The sequence below is a fragment of the Mirounga leonina genome, unplaced genomic scaffold, assembly GCF_011800145.1.
Source record: "Mirounga leonina isolate KUSES-001 unplaced genomic scaffold, KU_Mleo_1.0 Mir_168, whole genome shotgun sequence".
In the NCBI taxonomy this organism is placed as follows: domain Eukaryota; kingdom Metazoa; phylum Chordata; class Mammalia; order Carnivora; family Phocidae; genus Mirounga; species Mirounga leonina.
The window spans coordinates 51,354,182-51,374,050 of record NW_023270426.1 but is presented as its reverse complement, the minus strand read 5'-3'; the positions used below and the strand labels follow the sequence as shown (position 1 = coordinate 51,374,050).

At 42.0% G+C, this 19,869-nt stretch overlaps 1 pseudogene; it reads right to left on the bottom strand.

The window, feature by feature from the left end:
• Window positions 1–13,082: 13,082 nt before the first annotated feature.
• LOC118017141 lies at window positions 13,083–14,172 on the bottom strand (annotated as a pseudogene).
• Window positions 14,173–19,869: the final 5,697 nt, after the last annotated feature.

The window sequence follows — 19,869 nt, the reverse complement described above, 5'->3', positions numbered from 1 at the left end:
GAGAGGTGGTGGGGACTGAGGGTCAGGAGGAAGGCAGATCTATGCTCCAGGCAGAGGAAAAGCCATGAAGAAACTTCATCTCCAGATTCCAAAACCCAGGACTGGGCCTTAACAAGAAGGGAAGGTGTCATCACCTTCAAGGCCCCAGCTCCATCAAGTGCCAAGCACCTACTTCACCTTTGAGGCACCTCTCAATCTGTTCTTTTCTTTCTTTGTGCGTGCGCGTGTGTGTGTGTTTAAAGAGTTACGTATTTTAGAGAGAGCGAGCACGAGCAGGAGGGGCAGAGGGAGAGGAGAGAATCCCAAGCAGACTCTGAGCTGATCGTGAAGCCCGACTGGAGGCTCCATCTCATGACCCTGAGATCATGACCTGAGCTGAAACCAAGAGTCGGGACGCTTAACTGACTGAGCCACCGAGGCACCCCTGTTCTCTCTTTCTCATAACCACATCCAGTTTAGGTCTTTATTTTCTCTCACTTGGACTGTTGGGGTAATCTAAGTTGGTGGTTTTTCACCTCTGACCTCCCTCCCAAATAAACTATCATAAACATGGCCACCAAAGCAATCTCTGAACCACATCGCTGATTATGCCACTGTCTCATCTCCTTCATGCTGACCCAACTAAGACCAAACTCCACCTTGGCCTTTAGGGTCCCCTACAGATGGCATTGATCAACCTTTTCAGACTTGTTATCTAAAATTTCTACTGCCTACATGTTATACACAAGCCATAGGAATAAAAGATACAGCATAGGGAATACACTCAATGATATTGTAATAGCGTTGTATGGTGACAGATGGTAGCTACACTTGTGAGCATAGCATAACGTATAGACTTGTTGAGTCCCTATGTTGTACACACAGTACACTGGGTGTCAATTATACTTCAAAAAATACACTATATGTTTCATGATTACATTATATATATTTATATATATTTAAATTCTAGTATTAAATATATTCTATATTAATATAATCAAATATATTAAAAATATACTAATGTAATATTGGGTGCAACCCTACTTCAATAAAAAGAATTAACTAGATCTCGGGGCACCTGGGTGGCTCAGTCGTTAAGCATCTGCCTTCGCTCAGGTCATGATCCCAGGGTCCTGGGATCGAGCCCCACATCGGGCTCCCTGCTCTGCGGGAAGCCTGCTTCTCCCTCTCCCACTCCCCCTGCTTGTGTTCCCTCTCTCGCTGTGTCTCTCTCTGTCAAATAAATAAATAAATAATAAAATCTTAAAAAAAAAATTAACTAGATCTCTCACAAAGAAAAAAAAAAAGAAGAAACAGGAAAAAAAATTGGGGGAAGCAGAAGTCCAGTTTTGAGTCTGGTGTCTGTCTCTTTTGCCTTATGGGTGTGGCAGAGCCTGGCTAGCTGTTCACCAAACCTGTTTCCTCTTCCTTCTGACCCACAATTAGACTACATTTCCCAGGCTTCTAGCATTAGTGTGTAGTTATGTGACAAAGTTTTGGTCAGTGGAATGTGGGAAAAAGTGGTGTGTGCCCTTCCCAGTTTGCTCTCCCTTCCAGACCTCCTCCCACTTGTGATCCTCCATGTTCTTTCCTTCTGGGCAACGACCTTGGAAATCCTTAGTTGAAGATAGAAGCCCCAAGGTGGAAGGAGTCCGGATCTGGCTCATCCAGATTGAATGGTTCTGAATTTCCAGCTTAAAAACTTTTAGCTATGGGGCGCCTGGGTGGCTCAGTCGTTAAGCGTCTGCCTTCGGCTCAGGTCATGATCCAAGGGTCCTGGGATCGAGCCCCGCATCAGGCTCCCTGCTCGGCGGGAAGCCTGCTTCTCCCTCTTCCACTCCCCCTGCTTGTGTTCCCTCTCTAGCTGTCTCTCTCTCTGTCAAATAAATAAATAAAATCTTAAAAAAAAAAAAACTTTTAGCTATTACTCGAGTGCATACATGTCATTGTATCGGTCAGGATTTTCCATAGAAAGAAAACCAATAAGAAATATATATTAAAAGATTAATTTTAAGGAATTGACTCATGTGGTTGTAAGGGCTGGCAAGTCTAAAATCGGTAGGGCAGGCCAGCAGGCTGGAAATTCAGCCAGGAGTTGATGTTGGAATCTTGAGACAATTTCCTTTCTGGAAAACCTATTCTTGCTCTTGATTAGATTGGGCCAGTTGTCAAGGGTAATATCCTTTACTTATGGTCAACTGATTGGAGATGTTAACTATATCTACAAAATACCTTCACAGCAACACCTTTGTCTTGTGATTAAATCACCAAGTAGTACAGCCCAGCTAAGTAAACACAGAAAACGAACCATCACAGTAATGAAAGTAATCAAAAAAATAATTGTGCTATATGCCTCCTTGGAGTTATTTCTTTTTTACATCAGAAAATTTTTTGAAAAAAGGCAACAGTCTCTTAAGCACTAAATGTCACATTTGTGGGTCTATCAGAATGCTTTTTCTTAAAGAGTGTGTAGTTCAGTCTGAGACAAATATCAACCCCAGTGGAAGTTCTTTATTTATAATTGGATCATAATTGTCTCCTCCATAGCTCAGTGATTTTTCAAGCTTAGATTAAAAATGAAAGTTGAAGTCTAACTTTTAAGATTGTCTCCCCTAGAGCACCTGGGTGGCTCAGTCGTTCAGCGTCTGCCTTCGGCTCAGGTCATGATCCCAGGGTCCTGGGATCGAGCCCCGCATCGGGCTCCCTGCACCGTGGGAAGCCTGCTTCTCCCTCTCCCACTCCCCCTGCTTGTGTTCCCTCTCTTGCTGTGTTTCTCTCTGTCAAATAAATAAAATCTTTAAAAAAAAAAAAAGATCGTCGCTCCTATGCTCCTGAAAATCCAGCTCCAATAGGACATCTCACTCTTGTTTTTTATCAGTGCCTCCAGATAGCTGCAGCTTCAAAAAGCATTTCTTTGGCAAATCTAATCTGAAAATATTCAAAGTTCTGGCCTTCACCTCTGCAAACTTTGACCATAATGTACATTAAATGAAATTTGTCAAAATCTGTTTCTTTTCATAGCCTGTGGCTTGTGAGTGATTTCTGGGAAATGTTGCTTTTCAGTCGGTTTCAAAAGGTGACCCCAGCTAGGTAATCGTCAAGTAGAGGCATGTCTGCAGAGAAAGGAGGGGGTGAGCAAGCCCCTCTGGGCTCACCATTCTCATTGCCCGGAGTCGTGAACCTGCCCATTCGGCGCTTGAAAAGCAGTGCCTACCAGGAGCATCAGAGAGCCTGCTGCCCTCACAAGCAGGTGCGTGGGGTACAACGAGGGGAGCTCTGACATTTTGTATGTTAACTTTTCAATACAATTTCTAAAGCCGGGGAAGAGGGCGGGAAAACATCTAGGCTTCATCATCACCAGTCAGCCCTCAGATCTCTCCTTGTGTCATTCTGCTAAGTGGTACCAGGTAATTGCCTCACTGGAGAACTACAAAACAGCTCGTGGGAAAGAACGATTTGCACCTGGAATACATTCATTAGCTTGTGTGTCAAAAGGCCACACATGGATAGAAACCAAGATCTTGGCATTCTTTGCACGCAGCCTTGAGACTTGAAGGGCAGGAGTCCACATGCTCAAGGGGCCGGCTGTCTTCCTCTCAGGGCCCCACCTGCCCGGCAAGCCTGGTGGTGGGTGGAGGTGGTGGGAGGGGGCGGCTGGAACTCCTGGGGATTTGTGTTAAAAAAGAGCCAAGAGGGGCGCCTGGGTGGCTCAGTCGTTAAGCGTCTGCCTTCAGCTCGGGTCATGATCCCAGGGTCCTGGGATCGAGCCCCGCATCAGGCTCCCTGCTCAGCGGGAGGCCTGCTTCTCCCTCTCCCACTCCCCCTGCTTGTGTTCCCTCTCTCGCTGTCTCTCTCTCTATCAAATAAATAAATAAAATCTTAAAAAAAAAAAAGAGCCAAGAAGGCAGACGCCTTGTACAAATAAGTACCCAGTAAAGGCCTATTTTCGGTTTCTTGGGACTCTCCTACTGGCCTAGCTTAAATTGAGAGGGGATTTGATTTGCCTCACTGGCTGTTTGCTCCCACTCATATTCACAACTACAGCTTTTCTCATTGTCATTAAAATACATTTAATATGCACCATTTTTGTATGGCCCTCTGCTAAAATATGCACAAAGACAATGTCCCTAAGCCCTGGAATAGTAGAAAGCACTGAGCTGAGAGAGAAGGCCTGGGTTTCAATCCTGGGTCCACCTAGGAGCATTCATTAAAAACCTTAGCTGCAAGGAACAAACCCTTACTGGAATTACCTTGGGTGATTGGGTGGGACAGAGAGGTGACTGTAAAGACACACACACATTGAAACGTAAATGTGAAGGCCATTGGGAACAGGGGGGCTCTGCGGGCTGTCAGTTGTGGTTTCTCTCCTGCTGTGTCTGATTTGCACTGTGTACCCCTTGTAACTCCAGCCTACCATCTCCAAAGGCTTCTGGTGGGGATCCCACTACCAGCTCATCTTCTCTGTTTCTTTTCTTATTTTTTTTTTAATATTTTCTTTTTAAGTAATCTCTATACCTAATGTGGGGCTCAAACTCACAACCCCGAGATCAAGAGTTGTATGCTCCTCTGACTGAGGCAGCCAGGCGTCCCCCTTCTGTTTCTTAATTCAAATTCTCAAGCAGTAATATGATTGTCCCACCTCATCTTTTAAAGTTAGGCCTTATAATAGCCCAAAAGGGATTGGCTGCTTGTGGGACAAAGGCCCTCCCCTTGTCAACCAAATTCATTGAGCAGCCTACTTCTCTCCCTCTCTAAAAGGGGTGGCAGGCCAGGCACTCTGAGGCTTGGCTTGTCCAACACTTTCACAGGTTACTTAACCTCCCCAAGACCCAGTTCTTCCACTACATTATGATGGTAGTGCCTGTCCCAGCCCACAGAGTTACCATTCATGCACTCAAAAATTGTTTATTGAGCTTCTATATACTTCCCAGGTACTATGCTCAGCAATGGGGACACAGGCGTGAACAAAACATGCACATCAGCCTGCACGGAGTTTATGGTCCAGGATCAAGCAAGATGTTATCTATGAAAACACAGCCCCTACCCTCCCACTTGAAGCCCCACTGCAGACCCAGTTTGAAGATTTCTTCCTTCATTCTTTCATTCCTTAAAAAGTTCTTAAGCATCTCCATAAGTCACATCAGCACTTGGGATCCAAAGATAAATAAGACATGGTTTCTGATCTCAAGGAGCTCATGGTTCATTTGAGAAACAAACATGCAAGTAAACGGTGGGATGGTGCAAAAGCACAAATTAGCAGGTAGAGTAGATGTGGGGAAGGAAACCTCAGCTTGGCTAAGGAGACTTCTCAGAGGAGGTGACACCTGAGCTGAGATTTAAAAGATGGAAAGGAGTTTGTCAGGTGTTCAATCAGTGGATAGGGTATAGGATGAGGAAGGACTATGGATATTCCAAGCAAAGAAAATAACATGCAAAGTAAAGAAGTTGTAGAGATTATGGAGAGTTCCAAAAAATAGGAACACTCTAGAATTGCTAAAACAAAGTTTAGGAAGTATGGCAAGAGGCCAAATTATCACACAGAATCTTGGATGCCTTGCTACGTAGTTTAATTTTACCTCATGCCCCATGGGGAGTCATGAAAGAATTTAGAGTAGTGGATTAATCTCTAGGTAATTAATCTGAATCATCTCAGATTGACTTTTTACAATGAGCATGATAGAGGACAGAGGAAGTCTGGACTGGAAAGGGGCGACCAGAGGCAGCGGGGCAGTAGACACAGATACAACAGTCTCAAGGAGGGATTACAAGGACCTGAACTGGTGAGGTAATAGTGGGTAAGAGAGTAGGTGAGCATCTCCAGAGAATTTGAGAAGGTAGAATGGACAGAACTTGGTGATTGTTTTGTCAAGCGATCAATCAATACTCTTGGAAGTAGGAAGAGAAAGGATGAGAAGATCACTCCCAGGTTTCAAGCCTGAGACATTAGAGGGAGAGGGGTGCCAAACCCCAGAGAGGGGGTTCAGAAAGGAAGCAAGCAGGGAGACACTAATTTGGGCAGGTGGAGTTTGCCTCTGGACTGTGCAGGATGGTGAGCAGCTCTGCAGCTGGGTTTGCAGGCCAGTCGCTCAACACTGGAGGCCGGATGGAGGTCTAGAAGTGGAGACATCAAAATGTGGAAGACTCTGAGAAGACAGGTCCAGAGAAGGTGTAGTGTGAGAGTGAAAGGACCCATGGTGGGGACCATGGGCGGACACTTGTGTGCAGAGTGAGGACAGTGAAGGGAGACTCACTGTAATCTGAAGAAACCCCACTCTCCCTAAGACAGGCTGCTTACTCCTGTCCTGCCACTTAGGAGTATAAAGGCAGAGACAGAATAAATCAGTATTCCCTGACAAGGTTTAGTGGTAGTTTGCCTTAACTAAGAATCTGATCTGGCCCAGGATAAGGATAAGCTGTAGTTTCAAAGTTTGGGGCACAGGGAGGGCGCACTACGGGTGGGTGTTCTCTGAAAGGCTCAGTAATGGGCTCCATGAGGCTCTGGGCTGATCCCCAACTCCTACTGCTCTGCCTAGTAATATTCTTGGCTATCCCCATTGTGGACACAAGAAACTGCACTGGGAAGCATTTGTTCTGGAGAAGGATTAAGAGGGAGGAAAATACATACTTACAGGCTAGCTGAAAGGAAGGACGTCAACAAAGCAGAGACTGAAGATAGAAGTGAGAAAGGTAAGTGCTGGAGATAGAGAACGGCCCCCGAAGGCTCCAGAGCAGAGAGGAAGGCGGGGGTCTTGGAGAGGAGGTGTAAGAAGAACGGAATCAGGAGTGTGGCCCACCTCACAGAGGAGGTGAAGGGAAAGGAAGTCACGGGCGGAAACAAAGATGTTCACACCTGAAGCTTAAATCCTGTGAATATGGAGAGACGGAGCAAGGCCTTCTGAGGACAGGGAGCCCTCCTTACTCAACACGGTGGGCTCCAGAACAGGTAGCAATGTGGCATGGAGCTGGCCAGGGACCGCAGACACATGAAGAACAAACCAACCAATATTTACCATATTCACAATGAAGTGTATACCATATCTGCCAAGGTTATATTTGGGGATGAAAGTGGACATCTCATGTATTCCAGCTTTTCAGTAGAAAAAGACCCAGGGAGAGTAATTTCTCTTTTAATGAATTCAGAATAATTCATAGAGAGTACTCAGAGAAAACACAGGGATTGAGGTTTGGGCAAGCAAGTACATTTTTTAAAAAAGTTTCAGTCTCCATAATATATAAAAAATACTGAGGAATAGAAAAAAAAATAGCTGATAGAAAAATGGGCAAAAATACAATGTTGAGTAAAAGAAACAGAAACAACAGAACACTCTAAAGTTCATTTTACATAAAGTTCATAAACAAGGAAAATTAATCTATGGTGTTGGAAGTCAGGATCATGGTTACACTTAGGACAGTGATGGGAAAAGAGCAGGAGCTGTTCAATTTGGGAAAATTCGGAGTTATAAACTTTGGGTTTGTTTATATTTATTTTCTTTTAAAACATTTTTTATTGTGGGGTAACACAGAGACATGCATAAAGTGCAAAAATCTTAATGTATACCATTAGATGGATTTTTAGACTTATATGCACCCTGTAACCACCACCCACATCAAGATATAAAACACTTTCAGCATCTCAGAAAGTTCCATGATAACCGTTCCCAGTCTACATCACACACACACACACACACACACACACACACTATTCTAACTCCTATTTCATTTGATTAATTTTTCCAGAAAATTGAACTTCATCTGACTTCTGTGTCTGACTTTTTTGGTGCCTGACCTGTTTTGCTCAGCATAATGGCTGCGACATTCATCTTTATTGCTGCACATATCAATAGTGGTTTTTTAATTATACCGTAGTCCATTGTATGAATATAGCACATTATATTTTCTATTCTCCTGTCAGTGGATATTTGGGTTGTTTCTAGTTTGGCATTATGATTGATTCCTGTACATAACTTTGGTGGACACAGACACTCTAGAGCATACTTGCTGAGTCACTGGGCAGGCATACGCTTAGCTTTAGTAGAGGGCGCCAAACACTCTTCCAAAGTGGTTGTACCCACTTTACTCTCAGCAGCAATATATGCAGAATTCAATATTTTCATAATCTCATCAACTCTTGGATTTGTCGTCATTTTAATTTTAGCCATTTTGATGAGTGTGTAATGGTATTTCATTGTGGTTTTAATTTCATTTCTCTTATAACCAATAATGTTGAACTCCTTTCCTTATGTTTCTCAGTCATTTGGGAATAATTTTATATAAAATGACTGTTAATACTTTTGCCCATTTTTTAATTTATTTTTTTAATTAACATTTAATGTATTATTTGTTTCAGGGGTACAGGTCTGGGATTCATCAGTCTTTTTTTTTTTTTAAGATTTTATTTATTTATTTGAGAGAGTGAGCATGAGCAGGATAGAAGGAGAGGAAGAAGCAGACACCCCGCTGAGCAAGGAGCATGATGTGGGCCTCAATCCCAGAACCCTGGGATCATGACTTGAGCTGAAGGCAGACCCTTAACGACTGAGCCACCCAGGCGCCCCTGTGATTCATCAGTGTTACATAACACCCAGCGCTCACCACAACATATACCCTCTCCAATGTCCATCAATGTGTGTGTGTATATATACAACCTCTTCTTTATCCATCCATCTGTTGATGGACATCTGGGCTCTTTCCATAGTTTGGCTATTGTGGACATTGCTGCTATAAACATTGGGGTGCAGGTGCCCCTTCCGATCACTACATTTGTATCTTTGGGGTAAATACCCAGTAGTGCTATTGCTGGGTCATAGGGTAGCTCTATTTTCAACTTTTTGAGGAATCTCCATGCTGTTTTTCAGAGTGGCTGCACCAGCTTGCATTCCCAACAACAGTGTAGGAGGGTTCCCCTTTCTCCGCATCCTCGCCAACATCTGTCGTTTCCTGACTTGTTAATTTTAGCCATTCTGACTGGTGTGAGGTGGTATCTCATTGTGGTTTTGATTTGTATTTCCCTGATGCCGAGTGCTGTTGAGCACTTTTTCATGTGTCTGTTGGCTTTTGCCCATTTTTTTAAGGTTCAGTTGTTTTTATTTTTTTTTCGTTTATTTTTGGTGATTTGTAATTCCAGGTATTCTGAATATCTGAGAACTTTGTCAAATATAAGCGCTGAAGCTATCTTCTCAATCTGTGGCTTTCTTTTACTTTCCTAATTGTGTCTTCTCGTGAACATTCTTTATTTTAATGACGTTCAATTATCAGGGTTTTTTCTTCTTTTATGGTTAACGCTTTTTGTTTACTGTTTCAGAAATGTTTGCTTCTCTACATTCAGGGAGACTCCTTCCTCTCTTCTCTTTTAGAGATTGTATTGTTGCTCTTCACACCGCCAGGTCTATGATACACCTGAAATTAACTTTTTTTTTTTTAAAGATTTTATTTATTTATTTGAGAGAGAGAATGAGATAGAGCATGAGAGGGGGGAGGGTCAGAGGGAGAAGCAGACTCCCTGCCGAGCAGGGAGCCCGATGTGGGACTCGATCCCGGGACTCCAGGATCACGACCTGAGCCGAAGGCAGTCGCTTAACCAACTGAGCCACCCAGGCGCCCTGAAATTAACTTTTGTATATGATGTGCGATGAGATCAAGTTTCCTTTTTTTTTTTTCCTACATAAATACCCCATTGCTCCAAGGCCATCTATGAAAAGGTTATATTTTCCCCCATTAGATTGCAGTGGTGCTTTTATCATGTATCAAGTGACAATATATACTTGCATATATTTCTAGACTCTGTTTTATTCCATAGAACTGTCTTTCCTTAAGCTAATACCATACCATCTTGATTATTCTAGCTTTATTGTGAGTCTTGAAATCTTACAGTATAAATCCTCCAAATTTATTCTTATTCAACATTGCCTTGCCCAATGGTTTGCAGTTCCACATAAATTTTAGCATCACCTTGTCAATTTCCACAAAAATACCTGCTGGGACTTTGATTGGAATTATTATAAATCTAAATATTAATTTTTGAAAGTTAACATCTTTCCATTTATTTAGGTCTTCTTTAATTTCTCTCATCAGCATTTTATAATTTTCAGTGTAGAGGAGAGGTCTTACACTTCTTTTGTTGGGTTTGTTTCTGGGAATTTGCTGCTTTGCCGTGGTATTATAATTGATATTTTTTACATTTCATTTTCATTTTTTGTTGCTAGTATATAGAAATGATTTCTGCACATTGACCTTATATCAAGAGATCTTGCTGATTTTTTTATTCTAATGGCTTTCGGGTTTTCATTATGGATATACAATCGTGTCATCTATAAAGACAGTTTTCTTTCTTCCTTTACAATCTTTAGACTCATTATTTCTTTTTCTTCCTTATAATGCTGGTTACCATTTCCAATGATTTTTGTACTCTTCTGTATGTACAATAGAATCCAATTTTTTTAATTTGGTGGTATAACTAAGTTAGACCAAGAAATGGAAATGACATAACCAAAAGTAATGCATGAAACCTGACTGAATCTTGGATTTCAAAAATTTATAAAAAATGTGTTTGGGGAAATTTGAAACTGATCTGAATATTAAATGATTGAATGGAATTATTAATTTTCTTGAAAGTAATTGTTAATTTTCTTGAAAATAATATCACAGTTATGTAGAAATGCACTATTCTTAGGAGATAAAGGAGTATTTAGAGGGTAATGTTAATCATGACAAGTATTTTTAAATAGTTCGACAAAAATGTGTGTGTTTGCGTGTGTGTGTGTGTGTGTGTGTGTGTGTGTGTGTGTGGAGAGACAGAGAGAAGGCAGATATGGCAACATGTTAACAGTTCTTAAGTCTAAATAGAGAATTGTGGTGCACAGGCTTAAAGCGGCTCCCATGATCCCCACCTCGGGGTATTCATGCCCTTATGTGACTTCTCCTTGAGTGTGAGCAGACCTGTGACTTGCTTCGAGAGAATAAAATATGGCAAAGGTGACAGGATATAAATGTTTATGCACCTGATTATGTAATTAAATTACATAAGACTGTGGCTTCTGTCAAAGTGGAGTCCCCCTATCCCTTGTTACCTTTGAGGAAGTAACTGGCCATGTTAGGGAATCCCAATGGCAAGGAACGGTAGTGGCCTCTAGGAGCTGAGGATGGCTTCCAGCTGACAGCCAGCAAGATACCAAAACCCTCTGGGTGCGTGGGTGACTCAGTCAGTTAAGTGTCTGCCTTTGGCTCAGGTCATGATCCCAGGGTCCTGGGATTGAGCCCCGCATCGGGTTCCCTGCTCAGCGGGGAGTCTGCTTCTCCCTCTCCCTCTGTCGCTCCCCGCTGCTCATGCTCTCTCTCTCAAATAAATAAATAAAATCTTTAAAAAAAAATAAAAAGAAATCAAAGCCCTCAAAGAACTGAAGTCTGCCAACAACCTGAGTGAATTTAGAAACAGATCCTTTCCCAGTCAAGTCTCAGATGAGACCAAAGCCCTGGTGGACACCCTGTGCAGCCTTGTGAGACACTAAGAACAGGACCCAGCTAAGCCACGCCCAGGCTCCTGACTCACCGAAATCGTGAGATAACAAATATGTGTTGGTTTTAAGCTACTAAGTGTGTGATAATACTTTTGTGCAGCAAGAGAAAACTAATACAATTAATAATTATATGTGTCAACTGGGCCAGAGGTGTCCAAGAATATCTGGTCAAACATTAGTCTGGATGTTTCTGTGAGGGCGTTTTTGGATGAGATTAGCATTTAAATAGGTAGACAGTTACCCCCCCTCAAGTGCTTGGGTCTCATCCAATCAGTTGAAGGCCTGATAGAAGGAAAGGTTGATCTTGCCCCAAGTAAGAGAAACTTCTTCCTGCCTGACTGCCTTCAAAGTGGAATATCAGCTTTTGTTGCTGCCCTTGGACTTGAACTGAAATATTGGTTCTTCCTGGATCTCAGGCATGCTGGCCTTTGAACAAGGGCTGCACCATCAGCTCTCATGGTTTTCAGGCATTGGGGATACATAAGGATATACAGATGTCACTGCAATATTCTTTTCAACTTTTCTCCATGTTTGAAAATATTCAAAATAAAAATTGGCAAAAATGTTCTAAAGTCAGGAAATGTCAGGAGACAGTTTAAAGAAGGCTGCCACAAAGATTCACTAGACTTACTCCCTCCCTTATTTTCAACCTCCCTCCTTTCCCTTTTTCCTCAGTGAGTCTACTTTATTTAATATGACATTTTACAACACACAATAGACACTGTAGTTAAACATAAATAATAAATCTACCCCCTTTCTGTGCAGATTTATGCTTTATAAACATCACACTGAGTTAAGTTTGGCCTTAACCTTTGTTCGGCAAATGTTTCAGAATTTTTCCTACTGCCAAGTTACAAGATAAATGTCAGTCTAAACGAAGGCTTTTCTATAAAACTCAGCAGCTTCACGATGGCTTCTAATTCATAGTCCTAAAAGACTACACTTTTTGGTTGAAAATAATTTCAAAAGCTCTTCAAAGTCATTTCAAAAGCCAGAACATAACATTACTCTTGGTGCTATGTGAGGTCAATGAAATAAACTCAAGACACTATCCTCCAGGAGTTATCAACCAAACTGAGAAAATTACATAAGAGCAAGGCTTCAACCAGTATTAATACAATCACTTTTTCCAGAAACCTCAATAAATACACATGGCCAAATGGTTTCCCTAGGTTTCCCTGATGTGACTTGATGAATAGTCTATACAAAAAGTGAATAAGGTTAGCCAGAGGCAAATGATGCAAATATGCTTCAAATTCATTTCAAATTCATTTTCTAAAAAACATACACTGGGGAAGGCGCCTGGGTGGCTCAGATGGTTAAGCGTCTGCCTTCGGCTCAGGTCATGATCTCAGGGTCCTGGGATCGAGTCCCGCATCAGGCTTCCTGCTCCTTGGGAGCCTGCTTCTCCCTCTGCCTCTCTCTCTCTGTCTCTGTCTCTCATGAATAAATGGATGAAATCTTTAAAAAAAAAAAAAAAAAAAAAAAAACATACACTGGGGAGCCTGGGTGCTTCAGTCGTCGTTAAGCGTCTGCCTTCGGCTCAGGTCATGATCCCAGGGTCCTGGGATCGAGCCCCGCATCGGGCTCCCTGCTCAGCGGGAGGCCTGCTTCTCCCTCTCCCACCCCCCCGGCTTGTGTTCCCTCTCTCGCTGTGTCTCTCTCTGTCAAATAAATAAATAAAATCTTTAAAAAAAACATACATTAAGAAACCTGTGAGCACTGAGATTATATTCTTAAGGAGGTCTGTTACATAGGAGAGCAGTGGGGTTCTCCACTCTAGCTGCGCATTAGAATCACCTGGGGAGCTTTAAAAATGCCTGAGTTCTCATCCCCTCATCCCAGAGAGCCCAACTGTGGTCTGGTGTGTGGCCTGGGTATTAGGATTTTTAACTTCCTTCCTTCCTTGTTAAACTCATCCAATGTTTATTGAATAGTGAACCGTTGCAAACACTGCTGAAATCTGCATCTCACTCACCCAGATGCCTCTCTTGGCCACCCCCTGAGAAGGAAGCCCCAAACCCAACCACCGCAAATGCCAGAGAGTGGCCACAGGGCTGGGAGATACGGGGGAAAGGTGGGGAGAGGAAGGAGCAAGGCAGGCAGGGCGCAGAGCTACACTCCCGGGGACACACACACACACACACACACACACACACGAGGGCAGGGACCATGGGCGTCAGTCTCTGCCCCCACCCGGCGGCCGCAGGGCCATCAGGGAAAGCCCAGGCGTCCACGAGACATTTCAGTCCTTCCTGTCCTGAAGCGTCTGCCAAGAGGGGCCGGGCCAAGGTCACTGGACTCGGCCTTCAGGGCACATTAGCCCTGAGCCAAGGTGGCCCTGACGGCGGCCACAAGCTTCAGAAACTTGCTCTCCGTGACCACGTAGCCGTCCCCTCTGTTCACTTCAAAGAAGCCAGTGGCCCTTGCCGCAGATGTCCAGGCATCTGGGGAACTCATCTTCTACCTTCTTGAGCTTAGGGTACCAACACTCGTAGCCTCAAGAGCCACAATAAACGACCGTGACGGTGGGGGCCCTGGTTGGGGACGGGACAGGCGAGGGCCGGTGAGCTCCGCTGCTCGGGGCTGCCGCACAGAAGCAGGATCTGTGGGTTTCGTTAGTGGTTCTAGTGGACCAGTGTTCTAGGTTGAATACATAGTGAGTGAATAAGTGAGTTATTTACATATTCTTAGATTACATTCAGAAACCAATTTGAATCAACTGTACTACATGACGATACTCTATACTAAGCTGCTCATGCTACACCAAAATGCACAAACCTAGAGGAAAAAAGAGAGATCTAAGATAGAGAAAGGATTCAAAATGCTGTCAGGTTAGGAATAGCTATGGCAACAGGAGATGCTGAATCTGAAAAGACAGACCTGGGAACATGAGCACTGCCTTCACTTAACTCAAAGGCCCAAAGGACAGAGATCACAGAAGAAGCTGAAGGAAGCTAGACTTTGGCATAATGTAAGACTTTGTTAAAAAGTAGTGTTGTCTGGATATTAGCTGGGTTCCTTGAAATTGAGAGTAAGTGGTCACTGCAGGAATTCAGACACTGGCTTTTTGAGCTCTGGACCAGCTTGTTGCAGAGCAAAGCCCTGTGCCAGGCACTTTAGTGAGCATATTTACTATTTTTTGGCCATCCAATATCCCTTGGCTCTTTCCCTTAGTAACAGCCTCCTCGTTTTCTTTGAAGCTTGACTCCGCTCTCACTTTCAGTTCTGATAGAGCTCTCTGTCTAGCGCTAGGGGAAGAACACTGATCCACACCCAACCAACTGTGGAAACTGCATCTCCCTACATAGTACCTGGTTCAAAAATGAGCAAATAACCCAAGTGGAGCCAATCAGAGGCCATGAAATCAAACTCTGGGAATTTTTGCTTGCATTTTTTTAAAAGTATTTTTATTTTATTTTATTTATTTATTTGAGAGAGAGTGAGAGTGAGCAGGAGCAGAGAGAGCAGCAGAGGGAGAGGGAGAAGCAGGCTTCCCGCTGAGAAGGGAGCCTGATGCGGGGCTCGACCCCAGGACCCTGGGATCATGACCTGAGCCAAAGGCAGACGCTTAACCAACTGCACCACCCAGGTGCCCCCTGCTTACATTTTTAAAGACTCTCTTCCACTAGATTTAAAACTGTGAGAATGTGATGTGGAAAATATGAACTCAGAGAAAACTAAAAGAAGAGAATTTCAAAATGATCTTATTAATAGCCTCAGAGTAAACAAGATAATGTTATCTGTGAAATAAAAGAGTGATACTATAGAAAAAAAATATTCAGGTGCCAAAAAAGAGTTCTTGGAAATTAAAAAAATATGATGTTAGTTCTCACAAAAAAAAAGGAAAAAAGTCAATGCTCAGTGTATCCTGGCTACGCTTCAGCTTCCTTAGCAGCATATTCCATTCAACAGACTGCCTGATAAGCCACCTTTTATTTTTTTTTTAAAGATTTTATTTATTTATTTGAGAGAGAGCACAAGCAGGGGGAGAAGCAGGCTTCCCGCTGAGCAGGGAGCCCAATGAGGGACTCGACCCCAGGACCCTGGGACCATGACCTGAGCTGAAGGCAGACGCTCCACTGACTGAGCCACCCAGGCGTCCCTAGCCACCTTTTATTATACTACCGAGCTACCTGGTTCTGCTGGCAACTGTGTATATGAAGTACTTTCTTTTGATATTTTCAATAAATCCCAGTTGTTAAAAATTAATAAATAAAAAATTTAAATATAATATTAGTAATGAAAAAAAAAATCTCTTCCGAAGTTGAAAGATAAATCTGAGAAAATCCTGCCAAAAGTAGAAAAGACAAAAAGATGCATAATAGGAGAGAAATTAGATACATGATTAATCCAAGAGGATTAATATGCTAAAAATATAAGATAAAAAAAACAGAATAGGGAAAATGGAAACAAATAAATTATTAAAGAAATAATAAAAGAAAAACTCCCAAGGATTGAAGGACAAGAGTATTCATAGTAAAAATTCACTGAAAGCACAGTGAAAATAAATGCCAAGACCCACATTGAGGCCCACCATCATCTCTGAAGGTAAATTCTTATTATTATAAGACTTGGAAGAAAATAAAAATAAAAACATAAGAGTGAAGAAGGGTCTTGCCCAGACTCTGAAATGCAAATCCAAGCAATGCCTTGCTTTCATGGTGCATATTTCTCTTAAACAAAGCTTTAAAAAAAAATCATTAAAACATTTTAAGAGCTTGGTATTTTAAGAAATTTTATAGTGACCTCCTTCATAAACATGACAACCAAGATTCCCTGACCTAAAAGAGGCTAGAAGACATAAATGACTCGAGAAAGGGAACCAGGAATACAGCCTTCCCTTAGAACTCTGTCTAGTGGATAGTGAAGACCTATAATCCCAGAATACTCTACGTGATGAACAAATTCCTCAAGATGACTTCTTAAAGCTCCAAAATTGGCTCAATAAAGGATTTAAATCAAAAATTTTTGAGGCTACAATTGTGTAAAAAATATATCTATAATATGGCCAATCATAAAAATGTACAAAAGTACAATAGCAAATTTTAATAGTATATTTCTATGGATGATGTATTTATTCATCCCCCAATTTTTAAAATATTGTTATATTAGTTTTGTGATGAAAAAATTAAGTTCCCCTTCTTTTTCCTTTAAAATAATTGGCCCCAAGTACAAAATGATAACTTCAATTCATTTTGTTTATTCTCATGACATGTTCCAAGATAATTTTGTGAACACCTAAGTGTTCCATTTAGTATTAGGAGAAGTAAAATGTTAAGGGATGTTTAAGCTCTGCAAAGTTGAATAGAATAGCATTTGAATGACAGGATATAATTACAGATCACTAAGGATGTGGTACAAAATGTGCCCAATCCCACCTCTTCATACTTAGCTAAGAAAAGAACACTTCAGTAAGATATGAGATTAATAAAATATCAAAAGAAATAATAATTCTGGAAGAACCCCCCCACCCTCTATCCTGCTTTGCCCTCTCCCTCTGCTGCTCCCCCTACTTGTGCTCTCTCTCTGTCAAATAAATAAATAAAATCTTTAAAAAAAATAAGTAAATAAAGGCTGCATTCTCAACATCACTATTAGGTCATTGGAGCCTGACTAAAATTCGGGGTGGCCCAAGGGATATGACATGAGCCCCAAAAGCATTTGCTATACTCATATATCTAGAATCTTGCCATACACTCAAAACTCAGTAAAAGCTTTGTGAGTCATTTAATCAATTCCAGGGGCTCCCAAGGCTTCCTGTTCAAATCAGTGATCACCTGAGAAGTTATACATTGCCTTTTACAACCACATTCTAGAACCTTATGTAATTTTGTCAGGTCCACGTTATCTTCGTAAGGCAAGTAACAGACGCCTTCTCATGTCAGCCTAAGCTAACAGGGTATTTATTATGAGACTATGGGAATATCTTGGGAATCTCAACATAAGCTTCAAGCTGAGTTTGGATGCTGCATGCTGGTTTTTCTTTTTTCTTACAGAGTTTAAAATGAGCCACCATGCTGAGCGGGGCTGTCAATCAGGCATCCACTGCTCATTGCCTGTACTGAGGTGACACTGTTGGCAATGGAGAGATGGGCGATAGGACCTGGATGTTAGAGATTAGCATTTTGCTGAGAAGGCACGTAAAGAGAAGTCCACATACAAAGCAAGGATCAAATGACTACTACTTACAAGTATTATAGGAGCTCACAAAAGGGGTATGCCACAGTGGTTGAGATGGTAAGCAAAAGCTCCATGGAGGAGGTGAGCTGGCTTTGCAAGGAGTTGCGAGATTTAGAAAAGTGCAGTGGAGAAGAGGAGGCAGGAAAGGACAAAATGCACAAGCAAGGGATCAGAGGAAGGAATGTGTCCAGTCCATTTCCAAGAAATAACCTGCCCAGTGGCAACTCCATCCACGCTGATTAACTCATTACCAAATGCTGGTCAGGATGGCAAACAAATCTATTAGAATGCTGGAAACGTCTTCCTGGTCTTTTCAAATTAGAATTCAATCATTGTCTTGCCTTACATAAGATCTTGAAAACTGCACAGAATGTGGCTTTGGTAACATCCTGGGTGAAGTCTCTTACCTAGTCACAAACATAATCAATCTTTATTTTTTTTTAAGATTTATGTATTTATTTGAGAGAGAGTACGCATGCATGCAAGTGGAAAGAGCAGGGAGAGGGGAGAGAGTCTTAGGCAGACTCTGTGCTGAGCACAGAGCCCGATGTGGGGCTCAATCTCATGACCCTGAGATCACGACCTGAGCCAAAACCAAGAGCTGTAACCAGCTTAACCGACTGCACCACCCAGGCACCCCACAAACACAATCAATCTTAACTGGGATCAAGAAACACTAAAAATTCAACCACTAGAAAGGGGTTCAAACCCCCAAAAAGGGTAGTTTTTATTCCAGGGAGCCTTCACACATAGATATCTTTCCCAGAATTTAAAGATATGTATTCTATGACATTTGTATGACGGCCTTATAATTCATTTTAACACTGCATGCTTTAAAATGATTTCCTTTGAGGGGCACCTGGATGTCGCAGTTGGTTGAGTGACTGACTCTTGATTTTGGCTCAGGTCACGATCTCAGGATGGGGAGATCTGAGATAGAGCCCCACATCAGGCTCCGCACTCAGCATGGAGTCTGCTTGAGATTCTCTCTCCCTCTCCCTCTACCCCTCCCACTAGTGCTCTCTCTCTCTCTAAAATAAATAAATAAATGTTTAAAAAATAAATAAAATTATTTCCTTTGAGTTGAAAGAAAAACTGAAAGTGATAGTAAGTTTTAGTTAATTTTCTAGTTCTTAACCTCCTTGTTCTTTAAGAAATGGAACACCCTTGACTTAAATCCATAAACCATCAAAAATCCTATTGTACCATGAGTAGTTATCATCACCTAAACATTACTTTAATGCAGAATGTAACAATTAGTTACTTTCATCACACTACTATTTTACATTGTAAAAATGCTCACCAAATATTTTCAAAGTTTAAAAAAAAATAGTTTAAGTATTGTATATTAACCAGGTGATCACTCCTTAGTTTTCTTTCTTCCTTCTACATATTTGTTAAGTAGGAGCTATGACCTCAGCCTTGCAGGAACAGCTCTTGTCTCAGCTCTCCTTCCTGGCATAACATGTGCTAGACTTCTCTCACTAAGGCTTGTCCCAGTCTTGCCCGGATTCTCTAGTCTTCTCTGTTCTGGGAGACCCCCATTCCCAACAGAGTCACCAGCTTGGTCAGAGACAGTTCTTTGTTTTTCATTGCAGACCCTTTGCTCATCCAGCAGTCTAACTTTAAAAAAGAGTAAGAAGATCTATATTGGGCATGTATCAAATAGTAAGCAAAAAGCAATTCTAAAGGGCAATATCATAACAGAAGAGATGAGTTATCCTGAAGTACATCAATGCTTTGGAAACATCTGTCAATAATGTGACATGAAAGCATGCTGTATGGTAGTGATGCTTGAGAAAGCAGGTTTATTGTTTTTTTTTATAAAACCTACTTTTTTTTTAAAGATTCTATTCATCCATTTATTTGAGAGAGAGAGAGCACGAGCAGGGGGAAGGGTTAGAGGGAGAGGGAGCAGACTCCCCACTGAGCAGGGAGCCCGATGCAGGACTCCATCCCAGGACCCTGAGATCATGACCTGAGCTGAAGGCAGCTGCTCAACCGACTGAGCTAACCAGGCACCCCAAAGCAGGTTTATTTTAAATGTTGATTTTCAAGCCTAGAGGAGTCAAAGTCCATTCTTCTAAATGATTTATTAGTTCCTTTTTGGGGGGTGGGTGTCCATATAACTAATATCTGCCCAACAAAGTAAAGCAAGTATCTCAAATTAAAGGGATAATTCTACCTAACAACT